This window comes from Gossypium hirsutum, chromosome D11 (assembly GCF_007990345.1).
Source record: "Gossypium hirsutum isolate 1008001.06 chromosome D11, Gossypium_hirsutum_v2.1, whole genome shotgun sequence".
Taxonomy (NCBI): Eukaryota; Viridiplantae; Streptophyta; class Magnoliopsida; order Malvales; family Malvaceae; genus Gossypium; species Gossypium hirsutum.
The window spans coordinates 62,557,538-62,577,258 of record NC_053447.1 but is presented as its reverse complement, the minus strand read 5'-3'; the positions used below and the strand labels follow the sequence as shown (position 1 = coordinate 62,577,258).

General features: G+C 30.1%; 1 long non-coding RNA gene across 1 annotated transcript; it reads left to right on the top strand.

The window, feature by feature from the left end:
• The first annotated feature begins 9,866 nt into the window (after positions 1-9,866).
• LOC107927198 (uncharacterized) lies at positions 9,867-14,007 on the top strand. Its single transcript, XR_001692395.2, has 2 exons — positions 9,867-12,301; positions 13,738-14,007. It is a non-coding gene; the product is annotated as an uncharacterized lncRNA (long non-coding RNA).
• The last annotated feature ends 5,714 nt before the right edge of the window (positions 14,008-19,721 follow it).

Here is a 19,721-nt window from a genome sequence, read left to right as displayed (position 1 = left end):
TCTAAATATTTTTACATCAAACAAATAGATATTTTTAATTTTCTCAAAATTTGATGTACAGCCATATACATTAAGTACGATACATGAATTGTTGAAAATATTAATAATATAAAAGTTATAAAAATATGTAAAGTTATTATAGTCCTACATCAATAGAAGTGGAGTATTTTTTTTCCTTTTATGATTTAACGAGTTGTTTTTTTCTTTTTTTACTTTAGTATATCATTTTTTAAATGTCTTATTGTATGTTTCTTCAAAGCTTATTTGGTGTCGACGTCCTGACGATCACTTTGCAATATTTTCTTAAAAATCTTTTACTTCATAGTTACGGATAAAAAGCTAACGAGATGTAACAAGAACATGTTTCCGATGTGCGACAAATTTAGACATATTTTTCTTAAAATTCAGGCTAAAAAGATTAAGTGCATATCTAAAATGAAGTATATATCTTTAAGATCTGACAAAAGGGGATATAATGAATCTCAATGTTATTTGAGTACCGAAAAAATAAAGATGTTGGGGAGTTATTAGTAGAAACCGAAGAAATGCTAAATATTTGGTATCGACATGGAAATGCTTTATATATTCATGATTGGCTAAGGTTCTTAATGCCACTCAACAACTTCCAAAATGGGACAATAAATTTCTACTCAATGGATTTAACGATTGATCTAATAGCTAATGAGTAGCATTAGGCTCAAGTTGGTTCTTTAAAAGCAGTCGGAAAAATAAATATTTAGAACTAATTTCGCTTTTGTAAGCATTGATAGGTTGTGTATCCCCAATGATAAAGATCATCCTAGTGTCAAGTCATTCAAAGTCATCTCTACGAGATCAAGGGTTCAAGAAAATTTCAAGGCCGAAAACAATTATGAGAGCACCGAAATTCGTATTCCAAATTACTTTTATGAAAAATAAAGGATGAAGGTGAAAATAGAGTGATTATACAATTAATTAATAAAATTTGATTATAAAATCTTATAATATGCATATTTTAAATACAAATAAAAAAACAAAATAGAATAAAATTATATTAAGCTTTAAAATTTTATTGTTATACTTATTTACATTTTGAATTTAAATTTAAAATTTCATAATAATTATTTTATTTAAAGCATTAAATTAATGCGTAACACGTATAATGGAAATTAGTATATGCATAGAGTTGTTCACGAGTCGGGTTGGGCCCTGTCCAAAAAGTGGGTCTAATTTTTTGTTCAAATTCAACTTAGATTATAGATGCTAAACCTGGTCTGGGCCCAACCCGACCCGTATTAAATTTTTTAAAATGATTTTATTATATAAAACAAAATTTAAATAATATAATATCAAATATACTAAAAACATTAAAACAAATATTTCCCAATAAATTTTTAAAAAACATGTATTCAGGCAGAGCCCGGACTAAAAAAACTAACCCGAGGCTCGACCCGTTTAAAAAATGAACTTTATTTTTTTGTCCAAACTTATATTTCGAGTCTATATTTTTATTTAAATACTCTCATTATTCAAACAGGCCTTCGAGCCTGGTGAAGAGTCCCGGCCCATTCACAAATCTATATATACGTACGCAAAAACAAGTCCCGCCTAGAATGTAACGTGTGGGAGGAAGGAACTGACACTGTGCAGCACAAGAGCCATGTAAAACACCAAACAGGCCCACCCTAATACTAATGTCATTACATCTCCATTTCCACAACATTGACATTGTTTCGGTGAATCAAACTGTCAATGTTTCCCATTAATTAGCAATATCCTAATATGGTCTAATTGTAAGATTTCGGGTTTTAACATTATAAATAAATAAATAATTGAAAGAATTTAACCTTCGAAACATTATTTGTTTAAGTTTGAAGGTTTGTTTAAAATTTAAAAAAATTTGGGCAAAAAAAAAGGACTCATTTAAAATATGGGTTGAGTTCAGATTTGAATACGATAGTTTTATATAGGCTTAATATAACATTTGATACTTGAACTCGACACTTTTTCTTAATTTTGTATCTAAACTTTTTTTTGGACCCAATTTGGTACCTAAACTTAACATTTTTTTTCTTAATTTGGTACCTAAAGTTTTTTAGGTTCAATTTGGTATCTAAATTTATTAAATATTATAAAAATTAGACAAAACACTAGTAGTGTTATTTTTTTTATATACTCCAAAAATATTGTCAATTAGAGGAAATTCATGTTAAAAAATAAGTATTGAGTTATACTAAACGAATTAATGTTAAATAAGATTTTTTTAAAAACTCCAAATTAAAATAAATTTATTATTTTCAATTAATAAAATAAATAATTAATTAAAATTAAAAATAATTGAACATATAAAATACAAAAAATATCATATCATCTGTCACATGTCGGTCATACATTGATTATTTTTGCTACCTCATAAAAATAACATTGTTAGTAGATTGGAGTAATTTGTAAAATGTTAGGCAAATACCAAATCGAACAGAAAAAAGCTTGAGTACCAACTTAAGAAAAAGTGTCAAGTTTAGGTACCAAATTGGACCCAAAAAAATTAAATACTAAATTAAAAAAAGTGTCAAGTTCAGATATCGAATGTTATATTAAGCCTAAAGACACATGGCAAAATCTTAGCTCTTTTTTGTGGAGTTGCTAATCAATCAAATAACTCTTAAATAAGAACATACACACTCGAACTCACATTCTCTTGCACTGATAACAATATCGATATTAATTAAACTTGGACTCGATCGAGTAAGGCGAATTGGTCAACAAGAAGGTAAACAAAAAGACAAATAATTAATTGAAATTTGGTGGGATCTTAAAATGAAAAATTTCCCCCCAAACACAAAATTCAAATAAAGATATGTCCAAAATAATATCTTCTCAATTAAACTGAATCTCAAATCACAACCGTCTATCATGGTTTGACAAAATAAGAAAATAGACCCATAAACAACACTTACATTATTACATTACAACTACTATTATTATAAAACCCATCCTTCCCGATTCAACACTCAGAAGTGTTTTTCCAGTTCTTCTTACAATTTTAATGGCGGGGAGATGGGCAACGTCAGCTTTCCGGTGGGTATTTTCGGACTTAATATCAGTTCGGCAGTGGCCGATGCGATGGGGTCATGTGGAGTGGCCTCAACTTAGTCGTTTCAGCTTTTCGATCGTGGACGACGTCGTTTGGAGTCTGATCACGGCGTTTGAGTCCGTCGCTTTGGTTTCTATGCTCTGCTTCTTTTTTCTGTTTTGCGGCTGTACTTTCTGAGAAGGAGAAAAAGAAAATACTAGGATTGTGGATTGCCGGAATGTTTGTCGGAATTTGACGTCAGCTGAGGGTTTCTTATGTCGGATTCCATCAGTGGCGGAGGTCTCGAGGTTGTTCGTTTCGTTAGTAGACGACCACGTGACCTTATCGAGTGAGGTGCACGTGGTAAATGTTGCAATTTTGTCTTTTATTATTATTTTGTTTTCTTTTGTTTTTTGTTTTTTTAATTTTATGTAGTATTTTGTTTTGAACCAAAAAAACAAAACATGTAGTAATTTCTTTACGATTATCATTTTATGCAATATGTGATTTATATATTTTACATAAAATCAAATATATATTTAATGTGCAAATTGATGGAATAGGTTAAATTTATTAAAATATTCTTAAATTTAAAGACTAATTTAAATTATGGAATTAATTCAATACTCAATTTTAGAAAATAATCAAAAATAAAATAATTTAGTAATCTATTATTTTTATAGAATTAATGTATGGGACGATTGAGTCTTAGTTCGATTGGCATGAGTATTATTTCCAATGCAAGAGGATATCAGTTCAGGTACGTTGAAACGTATTATCCTCCTATTTAAGAGTTGAGGAAGAATTATATGCAATTTTAAGCATTATATAAAAAAATAGATACGATAAGAATTTATAATGAAATTAATATTAAAAAAATATGCAAAATTTTTCAAAATTAATTTAGAAAAATAAATAAAAACGTGATAATTTTTTTAATTCCTTTTATAAAAAAAAAACTTTCACTAAAAATTTACTTTTTTATTTGTAAACATGGGTGGATGTATAGTAACATTAGGAAAGTGTAAAGAAGGGTGAAGTCATAAATGTAATTTTCGTCTTTAACTTTGTGGTTTCAAAAATTAAAGGTGTGATTGGTTACCACACAATAATTATACTTTCATGAATTTTAATTTTTTTAAATATGTTTAATTAATAAAAATGAAATTTAGAAGATTGATGTTAATTCTTTTGTGCAATCACTCCATTTTTGAGTACATACACTTAATTAAGCATATAATTGGGCATAATGATTTATTTAATTTTCTAATTTTATAAAAAGAATTATTTTAATTTTTTTTAGTTCTTGAAATTGTATTTTTTTGTCAAATTACCTCAAATTCGATGAAAAAGTTAATGTTTTCTAAACTTTGTTAATGTGACATACACGTAAATTGCTTCGTGGGTGACACGTTCGCATTTAATTAATTTTTTAAAATTTCAAAAATTCTAAAAAAATTATAAAAATTATTTTTGAAATTTATAAGACATTAAAAAAGTATAAAAAGTATATTTTTTAATATTTTTAAAATTTTAAAAAATTAATTAAATGTAGATATGCCATACGCGTGGCAATCCACGTATATGTTACATCAGTAAAGTTAATGTTTATTAACTTTTCTATCAATTTTAGGTAATTTGGTAAAAGAATATAAATTCAAAACCTAAAAGACATCCTAATATATCACATGTGTAGTTACAAATAATTAGAAAAAAATTAATTGCTTGATAGCTTTCTTTTCGAACATTAATTTCGTTATAAGTTGTTATCATATATCTTTTTTTATACAATACATAGAACTACTTATAATTCCTCCCCAATCCTTAAATAAGAGGATAATGCGCTTCAACGTACTAAAACTCACATCCTCTATATAGACAACAATATCGATATCAATCGAGTTAAAACTAAATCAGTAATTTAATAGCTTTTTATTTTCGTGAGATAAATAAAGTGGAGGTTGGCTTTTAATTCCTTTTCTCCTTAATCAAAGGGGGTTGTCATGTGGGTTGGGGATTTGTGACAACAAAACAAAGGGTGTGTAAAGTAAAACATTTTTAACAAAATAAAATATATTTAAAAAGTTAAGCAATTATGGGCCGAAAGATATAATTGGGACAAGCCTGAGGCCCAACATCTTCACTATTTTTAAAAAAAAAAACCGTTTATTTTTTCCCTAAATTGTATAGTTGGTGATGTAATTTTTATAAGTTTCCATTTTGAGTATTGAAAAAGTTTGCAATATGGGCTTGTCTATCATTTTAGTTATCTATTGTTAATATTAACTTAAAAATTAATTTTATTTTTTCAAAAAAAAAACTTAAGTTTTTACAAGGAATTGTAATATTCAATTGCTGAGATAAAATTCGAATTTTTCACTTGTAACTCAATATCAGGTAAAAGCTCAATTTATTCCCTACAAAACCAAGTTTTTTTATTTTACCGAAAAAACTAAATTTAATTTTTAAAAAAATAAAAGAAGTTAAAAAGATAAAATGATATTTCTCTGTAAAAATTCAAGTTTTCCTATAAAAAACAACTAAAATTAAAACTTAAAAGAAAGGAGAATGAAACAGGAAATGAAAAGGATAAATTGATTTTTCCTATAAAAACTCATGTAATTGTTACAGTGGAGAAAACACAAATATAAAAGGAATACTACACTTGCACGCTTTATTCAACAAGTAATGAGCCTTTATATAAGCTGTTCTACCACTGAAAATAACTAAAATATAGCTGAAAAATAACAACTAATGCTACCAACAATTCCTAAAAATAGTATCCACTAATAACAATATACCTATTGAATAGGTCTACCTCACATGAGTGATAGATTTACTCAAACAAACAACAACCAACTTTGACTCTTTCTAACATTACCCTCCCAAAAACTAATACTGCAAGTGATCAATTTAAAGTTGGAGGAATAAACTCTCATTTATTATGAGGCATCCATTGAACAAACTCCAAGGAGTTTCCTTAGCTTCTGAAATGTAGCAATTTTGAGAGACTTGATCTTCACTTCTACAGAAAACAAGGTCAATCACATCATCTTTTGTAAGATCCTTCAAAAAATGATATTTCACATTTATATGTTTGTTTCTCTTATGTATAACTGGATTCTTTGACAATTTAATGGCTAAATTGCTGTCACAAAAAATTATTATTGCTTCTTGCTACTTGAATTGAAGTTGTTGAGGAATCTTCCCCAACCAAATAGCTTGACAAGGACTTTGATGAAGCGGCCACAAATTTAGCTTCTATTGTTGAAAATGTAACTATAGATTGTTTCTTTGACGACCATGAGACAACTATTGAACTAAGCCTGAATACATAGTTTGAGGCATTTTTTCGGTCTTCAATATCACTAACATAATCAATGTCAATGAAACCAAATAACTCTAAGCTTCCTTTCTTGAAAAACAATCCGATAGACGCGGTTCCCTTCAAATAGTGTAAAATATGCTTAACAGCCTGAAGATGTTTCTCAGTAGGGTTCTGCATATATCTATTAAAGAGACTAACACCATCCATGATGTCTAGCCTTATTTTTGTTAGGTACATTAGACTCCCCACAATTTGCTTGTACATGGTGCAATTCACTTCTCTTCCATCTGAGATTTTTGGCAAGTTTTAATCCAACTTATGCTGGTGTAGTGATCGAGTTACAATCCTTGAACTAAAATTTCTCCAAGATCGTCTGCACATATTTCTTTTAGCAAACAAAGATACCAACAGCAAATTGATGAACTTCAATGCCTAGGAAGTAGTGCATTAACCCGAGAAATATCATTTCAAATTCATGCATCATAGATTGCTTAAATGTCTCCATCATGACACCATTATTCCCTGTGTAACCGAGAGCATCTATATACAAACATACCAAAAGTGGTTATGTTCATACAGACACTTTGTAAAACCTTCCTTTAAAAAATAGGCTTCAATTATACTGTACCAAGCTCGAGGTGCTTGTTTTAATCCGTATAAAGCCTTCTTCAGTTTATATACTTTATGCTCACAATTAGATTTCACATATCTAGAAGGTTGGTCAATAAAAACCTGTTCTTAAATATCACCATGCAAGAAGGCAGACTTCACATCTAACTGATGGGTAGGCCACGATTTTTGAGCTACTAATGCAATCACCAACTAAATTGTATCTAGTCTCACAACTGGCGCGAATACCTCATTGTAGTCAACTCAGGGATTTAAATAGCGGTCCGTTACCGAAATAGCGGCCGTTATATAGCGGTAACGGCACCGTCCGAAACCGCTACTGCCGAAATCCACTATACCCGCAATACACAATAAGTAATGTAAAATTCACGACCGCGATACCTACAATGACCGCAATAGCATCCGTTATGTCCGCAATCGCGATAAACGCAATGCGACCGAAAACGCGACCGCGACCGCAATTTAAATCCCTGAGTCAACTCTAAACTCTTGTTTATATATAGCCTTTTGCTACTATACGTGTTTTGTATTTCTCAACACCACCATCTTTGTTCATTTTTGTTTTGTAAACCCATTTGATGCCAATAGTGTTATGGTCTTTGGGAAGACTTGTTAACTCACAAGTGTAGGTTTTTTTTTCAATTGTCTCCATTTTAGCGTCCATTGTTTCTCTTTATTTTTTTGTGTTTTACCGCTTCGTCAAAAGTAGTTGGATCATATTAGCTCAATTAATCAAACCGAAATTGCCAAGAGGGGGTGAATTGACCTTTTAAAAAATTAGTGAATGTAAAGAGAGAAAATGAAACAATGAACACAAAGAATTAGAGCGGTTCAATGATTTGTTCAACCTTTGAGGACAATGTTTAATCTTACAACTCTCTTAAGACTTCTACCCAAATCATAAGATAAACCCTCTCAGAGAATTACAGAGAAGCAAACTAAGAAATAATCCTCACACGAGCAAAGTGTTTGCCAATTAAGTACAAATAAACTATAATACACTTGAACTAAGGAATGAAAGTAAAGGATCACAAGTGTATACAAGAAAATTATGGAAGTATTTGGCACAAAGGTTGTTTGATTGATTATTTTGCTTGAATTGTTGTAAGAACTTTAGAAACTGATATTTATACCCTCTAATTGATTTCCAATCGTTGAGATTGTTCTGGTAGTTAATAGAGCCACTGGGGATGTGAAAACTAGAGCATTTAATACACCTACAATATCGAGTATCAATACCAAATAAAAATGCATCAATATGTTTTTGTAATAAATGCTAAATTCAGTGGTCGTTGGAGTTCAAATATCAATATCAGGAATATTTTGTCACTGCCTTATGAAAAGATATCGATACAGTATCGATACTTAGTAAATTTTGTGAGAAACAAAATGTCATTTTGGTATCGTTTATTTGAAAAGTATTGATATTTTAAATTATCGATACTTGGCAAAAAAAAGTATCGATACTTTTTGGCCTGGAGCATTGCTGACTTGTTTGAAATGTATTTTGACTTGATAAAATGATAAATCACTTTCTTACTTAGTCAAAATCATTTTAACTTGATTTTAAAATTGTTATAAAAATTTTCTAAGTGTTCAAAATATATATTCAAAATTTTATCTCTTAGACTTCAAATTGAAAATTCATTTTATTAATTTTGTTAAATTTTAAGTTTTATTCCAAAACATTTCAATTTGTTATATCAAAATCTTTTATCAAATAAAGCTTGGTTTAACACATCACTATCAACAAACAAAGCGAAATGAACTAATATATCATCACTTTAATCTACTCCGGACACCTTAGAATATCTCATCCATACTGGACTTTGTCGAAGATGATGGACGCATTCATCATGTGTTTCTACGGCTTCGGGATTAGGCTGATCCTCCTCCTCTTCAATAAGGTCAAAATTGTTACCAGTTGAATTATGTTGTTGGTCTTCTTCAAACTCAACTGGAATTGGTGTCACAACTATAGCTGAATTATTCCAAGGCCAAAACTTTTCTTCATCAAACACTACATCATGACTGATTATAATCACAATTGATTATACATTTTACTCTCTTATCATCAAGCTTCATTCTCTTTTGATCTGGAACATGAGCATATGCAATACACCTAAAAATTTTGAAGTAATCAACCGTCTATCTTCGTCTACACCAAGCCTTTTTGGGAGCCATATTCAAAACAACAAGTGTGGGACTTCTATTCAAGAGATGGACACTCTAGCTTACTGCTTTTGGCCAGAACTACTTTGGGATTCCACTTCTTCATGTTAGACTTCAAACCATATTAAGGATGGTTCGATTCTTCCTTTCACATACACCATTTTTTTGTGGTGTATAGGCTACAATAAATTGCCTACGTATCCCATGCTTCGTACAAAAATCATCAAACATAGTAGACGTATACTCACCTCCATGATTAGTACGAAGAACTTTGATCATACTACCAATGCACCTACACTTTTTTACTAAATTCATCTATAAATGTAATCAGATATCTTTTACCTTCATTAGATGGTGAGATTGGACTATAGAGATCCGGATGGACTAAATCAAATTATTTTTTAGCTCTCCATTCCTTGCATTGTGAAAACTAAGCTCGATGTTGTTTGCTGACAACGCAATCTTCACAAAGTCCTGATGGAATTGTGATTGGAGGAAACCTCTCCACCATCTTCTATTGGTGTAGTGTCCACATGCCACCAAAATTAATATGACCATATTTGAAATGCCAAATCTATGCTTTCTCCTTTAATTTTGTCACATAATAAGCATGAGCTAGATCATGAAGATTAAGGGGAAACATCCTGTTTTGCATCATATCAACTTGAATAAGTTCTACTACTGATCATAAATCTTGCAAATTCCATCTTTAAATACAATTTCATACCCCTTCTCAAGTAACTATCCCACACTCAAAAATTTAGTCATCAAATCAGAAACATATAATACTTCATTAATAACTTGCATTTTCTCATTTGAAGGGACTTTGATAGTACATTTTCCTATGAATGAAATGGTAGAATCATCTCTAAGCTTCACTTTGGTGCTGAAAGTATCATCAATTGATGAGAAAGTTTCCTTGTTGTCGCACATATGATTGCTACAACCTGTGTCAAAGTATCATAAATTTGATGAAGGCATCTATTTTTCATGACATATCATTGGAGCGTCTCTTCTTCTTGCGTCTCTTCTTCATTTGCTACTGCAAAATTTTTGCCACCAAATGTCGACCGAGGTTGGTCCAACATTCAAACTTGTAGTGTCTGTCCTTGTGGCATCTAAAACATTCAATTTTTGATTTGTCTACTTACCTTATCTTTGAACTAGTCTAATATCGACCTCGACCCTTTTTTTGTGTAAAATCTGATGAATAACCTTCAATTTTTTTATTGTCAAAACTACTACGATAATGAAATCCTTTTCCTCTCCCTCTACTATGATCATGACCTTTAGAATCAGTAGCTGCTTTCAAGGTTTGTTCCTCTTTGTCTTGGTGTTGAAGTTTTAGTTCATGAACCAGTAAAGAACCTGGCAACTATCAATTGATAGTTCTTCAACATCGTTGGCTTCTTCTATGGCACAAGAAACAAAAATGAACTTTGGTGTCAAAGATCGAATAAAGTTTTCAACAATAGCACCATCGTCCATTTTATCACCATGAATTCGCATCTTATTCACAATTGCCATCATTCTTGAAAAATAATCAGTGATCGACTCCCCTAATTTCATTCTCAGTTTTTTGAACTCCATATTTATAAGCATGGAGCTGCTACCTCTTTACTCTCATTGAAACTTGATACTTCTTCTTCATAGAATTCTATAACTACTTGGAAGTATCCTTGTTAAGAATCATCTCCATGATGGACTTGCTTATTCATTGAAACAAGTAGTTCTTCGCTTTGAGATCTTTCAAATTTGTCACTTCATAAGTTGTTTGTTGTGTTGCTGTCAGAGGTGCTCATTCTTCAGGTTCATTAATTCCAGAACAAACAACATCCCAGTATTCTTTGGACCGTAGAAAATTTTCCATTAATCTGCTCCAATGGTCATAATGACAATCAAAGCGAAGGGTTGTTGGTTGGATAAAAATGTGAATCTATAGTCATAATTGCTACTATAAAAATAGTAATTAAACCTTATGTTTCCTTATGTGTTTTAACTTTCAACTCACACTCTTGCTAACCTGGCTCTGACACCACTTTTACTATAGAGAAAATAAAAATACAAAAGGAATACTACACTTACACACTTTATTCAACAAGTAATGAGCCTTTACATAAGTTGTTCTACAACTAAAAATAGTTGAAAAATAGCAACTAATTATACCAACTCCTAAAAATAGTATCCACTAATAACAATAAATCTATTGAATAGGTCTACCATACATGAGTGACAGAATTATTAAAACAAACAGCAGCAAACTTTGACTCATTCTAACAGTAATTTCTTGTAAAGCCCCAGGTTTTTCCTTCCCTTTTACAAAGAAAAAAAAATAACTCTAAAAAAGAAATTAAATAAAGAATATTAAAAAGATAAAAATGGTTTTTCTATTCAATTTTTCTCCGATAAAAACCCAGGTTTTTCTCTTACTGCAAAGAAAAACTAAAATTAATTCTTCAAAAAAAATGAAATTAAAAAGATAAATTAAGTGACCAAAATGAAAATTTAGTAAAGTTGAGAGACTAAATTGAGTGTATGTAATGGAAAATTAACGGCGAGTGATTAAAATGATAAAAGCATGTTACGTCAGTGCTTATATTGCAAACTCTTTTTTTTCAATTTCCAAAATGAAAGCTTATGAAAGTTGGGTGACCAACTGTATAGTTTACCCTTTCTTTTAGGCATATTTTTTGTAAGTATTAAATCATTTTATCGGGATTTGAACTAGAGGTGCTCATGGGTTGGGCAGCCCGGTCTGACGGCCCGTCCGAAATTTAGAGGGTTCGGGTAAAAATATAGGCCCAAAATATGGGTTTGGATAAAAAAAGAGGCCCGTTTAGAAAACGGGTCAGGCCTCGGGTAAAATTTTTTGAGCCCGGGCCCGGGCCGGCCCGGATATAATTAATATTTTTTTTATTTTTAAAATTTATTATTACATTTCGCGTTTCCCATTTCCCATTTCCCATTTCTCGTGTATCTGATAAATCCCTAACCCATCCCCTCCTCCATTTTTTTCCCCAAATCGAAAAATCACCTCCACCGATCCACCATTCCACCTCCGGTGTCCGGTCCTCCACGACTATTAAAGTCCTTTCTTGTAATAATCTGGCTATTGAGAGGTAAGATTGTTCATTCTTCCATTTTTTCTTTCCTGGGTTAATGTTCCTGTGTTTGCAATGTTTGTGCTTTCATCCAACATAGATTAAATTAGTGGGCCTTTCTTCATTTCATGCGATTTGAGTGGTTTTTATTCTTGGGTGTTTTTATAAATGGTTGGTCTTGAATGTTCTTTTGTGTTTCTGAGATAATTCTGTTTGTTTTTTGTGCTATATATGGGATCTTTGTTGTTCTGAATCTCCTACCTGTTTTTTTTCTGGGTTCATGTTTTTTTAGAATGAGGGCTAACAATGATGAGATTATGTTGTATTGATTTTCTTTGGATTGGTTTTCACTTTCAGTGGCATATTCCTTTTAAAACTGAAGGTAGCTGATTGGGCTTGCATTCTTATGTTCCATATGAAATCTAATTATTATCTCTTTGTTGTTTGACCATTGTTGGTTGGTGTTCTCCTTCATAGCTTGATTCATTCATATCTCTTTTTTGTATCTGAAGATTTGATATGGATTTATAATTTGATGTTTTTGAGGATGTTTGATTGCCTTGAATGAATATATTGAATAAAATAAAAGTGAAATCTTGTTGAAGTCTCATTAGATAGGTATTTACAACGTGCCCTTATAACAAGAATTGGAAGTTTGATTATATGCAGTGGAAATGACTTCATTCGTACTTCGATTTCCATTTTTAATGAAGTTAGTACTTCAATAAAAAATCAGATTTTAGATAAATTGTTTAATTTCAAATTAAAAGAAAAACTGTTTAAAGTTTAAACAAAAATTATTAAGTATATATTTTTAAAATGATATGGAACGGTTGAGTAAGCCTAAATTGTCCATTTAACTTTACAAAGACAAATTTTTATATTTAAATTACATCCAACTTTGTTTATTTGGTGTCTTGTTGAGGAAAAGTCAATCTATAAAGGATTGTACTGTCACAGTAAAAATACATTTTTGTAAGCTAATGGGATCAATATCTATAATTAATATTATGTATAATATTGATATTTCTTGTGAATTTACAGATCATATCTCTATTGGTCGAGGTATTCCTTAAATTTAGTGAACCTGATGAGCTCTCGAACACTGTTTTAAATTCTCTTAGTACAACACTATTTTAAATTCTCTTATAAGGAGCCTATCTACATTTATATCCATATGTTCTTTCTTCTTGTATGAAAACAGACCAAGCTTGTACAACACTGTTTTAAATTCTCTTGTATGACAATCCCAGCACCAGCTCTTTGAAAAATCGAGTCTTTGCTCATTCCATTATTACTTCACTTCTTGCAGTCTAGTGGCGTAGATGCTGCAACTCTTTGCTCATTCCATTATTACTTCACTTCTTGCAGTAGTAACATTTCCCATTGTATTTTGTACATGTTATTCATAATTTTAATCTCATCTTTTTTGTTTTTGCTTTGTTTTATTGCAGAAACAAGCTATTGAGGCAGAAAAACAGCAGGCCCAGTCAGGTTGCTATCACTTAGAGGTTGCTATCACACCCTTTCCTTCGAAACAATCAAACTCAGATCTTTTCATAAATGATGTGTGTTTTTTTAGTATTACTTAAAGACATGTGACAAGTTTGATCTTGTATCACAAGGCTAGCATAGTTAAATAACTAGTTTATATCCTTTTACCAAAACTCAGATCTTTGCTCATTCCATTATGCTTACAAGTTACAACTAAACTTTAATCTTTATATCCTTTTACCAAAATGATTAAATTTTAGTTTCTATACTTTATTTTTTAACATAAAATGGTGCTTATATTTTTATAATGTTATTAACTAAATAATTAGTTTTAACTTTTAAGTAAAAGAAAACGGGCCGGGCCGGGCCGGGCCCGGGCTTCATATATTTTCATGGGCCGGGCCTGGGCAAAATATCAAGCCCATATTTCGGGCCGGGCCGGGCCTAGGTAACGGGCTAAAATTTTTTATGGGCCCGGCCCATGAGCACCTCTAGTTTGAACTTGGTAACTATTCTGATATTGGGGTCTGGATTTTTTTTTGTCTAAGTTAATCATTAAATTTGAAAATTGTTCCTACATTTGGAGCTTGAACTTTAGGGTTTTCAAGGAAATATCAGGAGCTAACCTGGACAAAAAAATGCATCCCCCAATGTGGGAACAATTGCTAAGTTTAGGCTCCAATATGGAAGATTGCCAAGTTTAAGAACTAACTTAGACAAAAAAAAGTTCAGATCCCAATGTGAAAACAATTGCCAAGTTCAGGCCATAGGCAAAGTCATAGTCAACGAGGTCCACTCTGGTGAGGTACTAATAACACTACAATTAATCTTGTACTATACTTAAGTTGTGGATTTATTCTAAATCTCCAGTTTGATCATTTTTTTAATACCTATAAATTTTTTTAAAATTTGAAATTTCAATCCTAATTCAAACAATAACCACAAAATTCGTTAATTAAAATGGTGTGACTTTTTTTGCGAGTATTTTATAAAATAGTAAGTTGACATGACATTAAACACATGATAATTTATTTGTTGCATAAAAATTTAGAAATTGTTATGAATATCTTATTAAGTGGATGTCCATCAAGATCAATATAAGTTTTGATGTACTTTAAATTCTAATAGTCATAAGAATTAGATCTCTACTTTATTTATACTTCTTATGCCTATAAACAGAGACTTTGGAGAAGCTTTGTAAATATTCCCATTGATCAATAAAATACACTCTCTCTTTTGCTCTCCTATTTCCGTTATTTACTTTTTTATCTTTTTATTTTATAACACGTTATGAGCATGATTCTATTTTATTTCATAATGCGATCACTCCAAATCTGTTGCTCAAATTATTGTCGATTGTCTTTTAGAGCTATTGCAATTTCAATCTTCAATTGAGGCTTACGCACTATAGGTAATCATTATGCAAAGAAATTTATATAATCCTTACGTGGGTGATGACGATGATGTTAAAGATCTTCATGTATATTTTACTTTATTATAATTGGAGACTAATCATGACAAACATGAATAGATAGATTCTAATTTCAAATCCATGCATGTTTGCGATGATGATTATGAAATAACGAATCAATGGAGGCGTTTAGAAGTCTGTCGTACTAGATTTCTTGCATTCCCTAAAGAAAATAAAATATATAATTATGAACCACTAAAAGTGGAAACATAATAATAAATAAGAAAACAATGAGAGTTCTCAATATAACTCTTCAAAGGGTAAAAATAACTTATGTTATCAATGTGATATGAAATATTATTGGCCACATATGTGGCGTATGCCCAAATATTTTGTTTCTGTTAATATTCTTTAAGGAAGGATATAGGAATGTAGTAATGAATTCTATCATTACAGATAGAAAATATTTATCTTATTTGATACTGAAACAAACAAATATTATTCCAATATTTAGCAGTACAAAATTAGTCGAAAGCTCCAGAAGAGCTAATATATTAATATATTGTGATGGTTAATCTATTGGTTTTAAAATATATTTATAATGGATCTCATATTGAGATTGTAAATGAGGAAAATATTATATTTCATATGAATTACTACTGCTATAAATATATATTTTAAAAGGATGAAAAAAGGGAGGATTGAGTTATTGATTACTCTTGTTATTAAATTAAATTGACTGTGACTATCTTTGTGATCTTCTTTTGCCATCATCCTCATTAAGGGGTTGAAAGCAAAATATTTGACTGTGAACAGTCTATTTATGAGCAATAGAATATGGTAATTCTATCTAAAGCTCGTTATGGTTAGATGCACCTAAAGTTGCAAGTTTTTTTTTCAACTGTGAGTATAACTTTATAGTATTCAAAATAAGTTCTCAATTAAAATTACGTGAAAAAATATTACTGATGAGAACTTACAAGAGAGAAAACTTATGTATGAAATGTCATTGGTTATGTACCTGTTGCACACTTAGAAAATAAGATACACTCTCAAAGTTTTCTATTAATAGATTCTGATTGGATTCAAAGTCCACTACTAGAGTTTAATTTGCTTACTTCTTGATAAAATCGTCAAGACTCAATGCAAAAAAGAAGAAGAAGAAGAAGAAGAAGAAGAAGAAGAAGAAGAGATTTTGGCATATTCCATGAAGCAAATGCTACATATAATTGTTTGGAATTTATATTTATTTGGTTGACTTAGTGACATTATAGACCTCATATTCATTTAAACATTTCCAGTAGTAAATGTCACAATAATACTTATGTATGGATACAAAGTAAAATTACGTGAAAAAATATTACTGATGAGAACTTACAGGAGAGAAAACTTATGTATGAAATGTCATTGGTTATGTACCTGTTGCACACTTAGAAAATAAGATACACTCTCAAATTTTTCTATTAATAGATTCTGATTGGATTCAAAGTCCACTACTAGATTTTAATTTGCTTACTTCTTGATAAAATCGTCAAGACTCAATGCAAAAAAAAGAAGAAGAAGAGATTTTAGCTTATTCCATGAAGCAAATGCTACATATAATTGTTTGGAATTTATATTTATTTGGTTGACTTAGTGACATTATAGACCTCATATTGATTTAAACATTTCCAGTAGTAAATGTCACAATAATACTTATGTGTGGATACAAAGTAAAATAAATGTTAATAATATTATCAATTTGTCACAATTTATATTGATATTATTAGTACAATTGAAATGCATATTAAAGTAAACTAGAAGTTTACTAATACAAATACATTTACTACTTGGCGTGACCAGTTAGACCATCTTGGATCATATATACGGTGCAAAAATTAATTAAGAATTCATATTGACATTTATTAAAGAATCAGAAGGTTCTTTAATTTAAAGAATTCTAATTTGTTACTTGTTCTCAATGAAAATTGATTCTTAGAAACTCACTAGCTAAAGTTGAGATTTAATGTCTTACAATTCTGAAATGAATATAGGCTCATTCATCCACCATGTGGATGGTTTTGATATTATATGATTTTGGTAGATGCATCTAATCACGTATGTGTTATCCACTTGCAACTTGTCGTTTGCAAGATTACTTAATTAAATAATTAATTTCAAATTATGCAATTAAGACAATTCATCTTACTAATACTAATGAGTTTATATCTCAATCTTTTATTGATTGAGTATGAAAAACTTTTGTAGAAGTTTGTTATTTATGCGCATAATGATTTAGAGAAATTATTGATTGAATGCCTCTGGTTAATGTCTAAATCATTACTTATGAGAACTAAACTTCTTATTTCAACATGAGATTATGTTGATTTACGTGTTGTGTGCATCAAACTAATAAGTTATAAATACTCCCCATTACAATTCATTTTTGGTCAAGCACTAAATATTTCTCATCTTTGAATTTTTGTATGTGCGTATATGTTCCAATTGCTCCACCACAACAAAAATGAGTGAATACTCAAAGAAAATTGGGAATATATATTAATTACGAGTCTCCTTGTATTATTATATGTTTTAAATGTATTGAAGATTCAATTATGACATGATTTGTGATTACTATTTTGATTTGATAGTTTTCCTGACATTAGGCGGAGAGAAATAATAACTTGTAATGACTTAGGGGGGAGAGTAATTTGAACTAGAAGTTCAACAAGGGTAACTCATTACAAGTTCCAAATATGAAAATTCTCAGAAAATAAAATAATAAGTCTAGACGGTCATATAGTTAAGGCGGGTGCTCCAGAAGAGACCAAAGACATAACTAATAAGTAAAACTCCAGAAGAGATTCAGGTACTTGAAACTGTAGATTAAAATAGTGAAAATAAGATATCTCAATACGTTATGTCAATTAGAGAAAATGTCGAATAGATAATAAAAGTGGTCGACAATGGTTTTGCATGCAATATTATTGTTAAAATAATGAAATAAAAGGAGAATCTTGAATAAATCTATTGGGAAATATACTATGGAATAGATTAGTCAAAATAGAAAGGCACAACTCAAATTCGTGGAGTTTTTGGACCAGTAGTCCAAATACCTAAAAGTATAAAGCCAGTGAGGGTACAAATGAAGCAGTTTTGTAAAAGCGGAATAAAAATATGAAGTTTGTCGCTAAGTCCTAGTATTGATTATGAAAGATATAATATTCTTTTGTAGTGGATGCAATAACTTTTAGATATATTATTAAACTAGCGGTTCATAAAAGATTTAACTTGCGTCTAATAGTTGTTGTTACAACCTTTTATGAATCATTATATAGTAAAGTTTATATTAAAATTCTTGAAGGATTTAAAATGCTAGAAGCATATTGAAATTATTTTAAATTTGTTCGTTTATATGAATTGAAATAATTGAACATATGTGGTAAATTTGACTGAATCAATAGTAGTTGAAAGAAGATTATAAAATATCCAAAATACATATTTGTATTTTTAAAGAGGGATCATGATTAAAGTTTGTTATGATTATTGTTGAAACTTCTAAAGAGATCAAAATATATTTTCTCAAAATTTCCCCTTACTCATAACTTTTAAAATAACAGTGATATAAATGGTTAGCAAATAAATTCAAATAGTCATTTGAAAGACTAGTATTCAAGATTGAATACATAGAATATGAGAACGTATGTCATGTTTTCATGAGGGGGAGTAAATACGCGTTGTGCTCTTTTTTCCTTAATCGAGGTTTTGTCCCATTGGATTTTCCTAATAAGGTTTTTAATGAGGCAGCATATTATGCGCATTATAGATATGTGTACTATTTTTCCTTCACTAGGAATTTTTTTTCTCATAAGGTTTTTATCTTAGTAAGATTTTAACGAGACACATTATCTACTAATAGACATCCAATGGGGAGTGTTATGAATATCTTATTAAGTAGATGTCCATCAAGATCAAGTTAAGTTTTGATGTACTTTAAATTCTAATAGTCATTACGAGTAGATCTCTACTTCATTTATACTTCTTATGTCTATAAATATAGACTTTGGAGAAGCTTTGTAAATATTCCCGTTAATCAATAAAATACGCTCTCTCTTTTGCTCTCTTATTTTCTTTATTCTTTACTTTTTGTCTTTTTATTTTATAACAGAAACAACAAAATTTAACGTAGTGATTTTAAAAGCTACCGTTCAGTCATGAATTTCAAATTTTAAAAAACATATGCAAGGATGAATCTAGAAATTTTTTCAAGAGGGGTCGAAAGTAAATTATGAAATTTCGAGAGGTCAAAATATAATTTTATCATGTATTAGTTTATGATTTCATCATTTTTGAAATGACCAGATAGAAAATTTTTCATTGTTGAGGGTCAAAATGCAATCTTACCATATAAAAATTTATAACTTAATGATTTATAAGGGAGCTGATGTAATTTTCCATTTTTTGGTCCCTTGTATTCGTCCCTAAGGATTTGACCTAAAAATTACCAAATTAGAGTATAAAGATTTAATCTACAACTTACATATAATACAAGGA